This window comes from Perca fluviatilis, unplaced genomic scaffold (genome assembly GCF_010015445.1).
Source record: "Perca fluviatilis unplaced genomic scaffold, GENO_Pfluv_1.0 PFLUV_unplaced_scaf_2, whole genome shotgun sequence".
NCBI classification, from domain to species: domain Eukaryota; kingdom Metazoa; phylum Chordata; class Actinopteri; order Perciformes; family Percidae; genus Perca; species Perca fluviatilis.
This window is the reverse complement of record NW_024375613.1, coordinates 307951-310849: the sequence shown is the minus strand read 5'-3', so window position 1 is coordinate 310849 and position 2899 is coordinate 307951.

Sequence of the window (2899 nt, the reverse complement as noted above, 5' to 3'; positions counted from 1 at the left end):
TCAATCACTTCCTGTAAGAGTACCTGCTTCCACTTTAAACATGTTGGACAAATTAATCTCAACATTTATTTGGCAAAAGAAGAGACCGAGGGTAAGATTAAAAACCCTTCATTTACCCAAAGACAAGGGAGGTCTAGGCTTGCCAAACCTTAAAAATTATTATTGGGCTGCACAGATAAATGCAATAGTGGCATGGATCGGAAATGACCGGGAAGCAATATGGACTCAGATAGAGCAAGACTCTGTTAGGGGCACGTCCTTATCAGTACTACCATTTATTGATATAAAGTCTGTCAATAAAATCAAAATAAAGAACGAATGGATAAAACACACTTTAAAAGTCTGGACAACAGTGAAAAAAATGCTCAGGGGACCGGAGACGATCTCAAGGGCCATGTTGATAGTAGGAAATATAGAATTCCCACCTTCCGTGTGGGATAGCGGGTTTAGAAGGTGGGCCAATAAAGGTCTCTGTACAATTAATCAACTTTTAAAAAGAAACAGAATTCAAACCATTCCCTCAACTTCAAGAACAATTTGGCCTCCCATCAAATGATTTGTATAGATACCTCCAGATAAGACATTATATCACAAGCCATAAGGGAAGGGAGCTGCTCAGCAAAAACCCAAATGAAATAGAAGAGTACTTTATTAGTGTTCTGGAGAGGCATTTCCCAACAAAAAAAACATATATTATATATATAAAAGGTTAACAGCTGGCACCTCACAAAGCACAAACTACATCACGAAAAATGGGAATTAGAATTGAATGTTACAATTGAAGATTCTACATGGATGGACATATGGACAAGTTGTCATAAGGGAATTAGTAGCCAACTGTGGGAAGAATTTGACTGGAAGGTAAAGATCAGATTTTTTAATACTCCCTTTATCATCTCTTCATTTGTGAAAACCCCCAAACGTGGCTTTATGTTGGCGAAAATGTGGAACTATTGGAGACACCACACATATTTTTGGGACTGTCCATCAATACAAGGATTTTGGGATGATGTTAAAAAGGAAATTGATATTATTTTAGAGATAGATATCACCCCAGAACCAATGTTGTTTTGCTGGGAGCCATACCTACAGATCTATATAATACAGATCAGCGATATATACTTAGGATTCTTTTATTAGTAGCAAAGAAAATGATTACAGTGAACTGGAGGGATGTAAAATCGCCAACAATAGGTCAATGGGTCCAGAGACTGAAAAATGTATACAGGATGGAGCAAATGACGCGGCAGTCTACAGCTGACTATGGACACTTTTGTGCAAAGATGGACTTGTGTTTCAAGGTATCTGAGGGTCTGATGGATGGGATGATATGATACAATACTGTTGGGAAGGGATAGCTATCTAAATTCCTTTTTTTTTTTTTTTTTGCTTAGCTATTATTTACAGATATCTACCTCTCTGCCTGTTGTTATTGTTGCTGTTACCATTATTATTATTATTGCTATTCTAATTTTATTTAATCTACCTTTTTACTACTTTTTTACGCACTTAGTTCTATTTTGCTTCATATTTACTTATTTATTTTAATTTATTTGTACTCTTATTGTAACTTATTTTGCCTGTCATTTGTTTATTACATTTATATTGCTGTCAGGAAACGTTATGTATAATGATTAAAATGTTTAAATTAAAAATGTTCAAAAAAAAAAAGAAAGCAATTGCTAAGACGTCAGAATAAGAAAAAGAGGCTTGCCTGGGCCGAGAAAAATCGTCAGTGGACTACTGAAGACTGGAAGAAGGTTCTATGGACTGATGAATCAAAATCTGAAATCGTCGGTTCATCACGCAGGTGTTTTGTACGCCGTCGAGTAGGCGAAAGGATGGTTCCTCAGTGTGTGACATCAACTGTCAAACATGGAGGAGGAAGCGTGATGGTCTGGGGCTGTTTTGCTGGATCCAGGGTCGGTGATTTGTACAGAGTTAAAGGCACCCTGAACCAAAACGGCTACCACAGTATTTTGCAGCTCCATGCAGTACCCTCTGGTATGCGCCTAGTTGGTCAGGGGTTCATCCTACAGCAAGATAATGACCCAAAACATAAGTCCAAGCTATGCCAGAACTACCTTAGCAAAAAAGAACAAGATGGTAAGCTTAAAAACATGGAGTGGCCAGCACAGTCACCAGACTTAAACCCCATTGAGCTGGTTTGGGATGAACTGGACAGAAAAGTGAAAGCAAAGCAACCTACAAGTGCCACACATTTATGGGAACTTCTGCAACTAAGTTGGGAAGAATATTTGATTTCCATTGTAGAAAGAATGCCATGAGTGTGTTCAGCTGTTATATCTGCCAAAAGGGGCTACTTTGATGAGTCAAAAATGTAGAATACATTTTGGTTTATAAATTGATTGCATGATTTCTTTTTTAACTTAAATTGTTCATTTGTTCTATTCTTTAATTTCAGAGTACAATAAGACATTGAACTGCATGAATTTCAATAAAAACCTGGAAAAATTGGGGTGTTCTAAAACTTTTGACTGGTAGTGTATTTGTTATTGTGGCCTCCATGTTTTCACACACCTGATGCTCTATGCTACAGCCAACAGTTGGTGACAGTCATGCAACAAGTTGTTATGCGCCACGGCAATATAACAGAAGAAGAAGAAGAATAGGCATCCCGACCATGTGAACGCTGGCAGTCGAAAAACAACATAACCCGGGGCAGTCCCTGATATTCCCAGGTGGCATGAACGCAGCATCTCTCTGCAGGTGATGGTTAGAGCAACTGGGAACAGCTGAGGATGTTCCCAGTAGCAGGAGGTTATTTAAGTCTGGATGCAGTGCAGCCCTCTCTCTGGCTGACTCTCCACTCTGCTGCAGCTTTGCTCCTCTCCCGTCTGCTTTAGTTCTCTACTCTGCTCCTATCAACCTTTACATC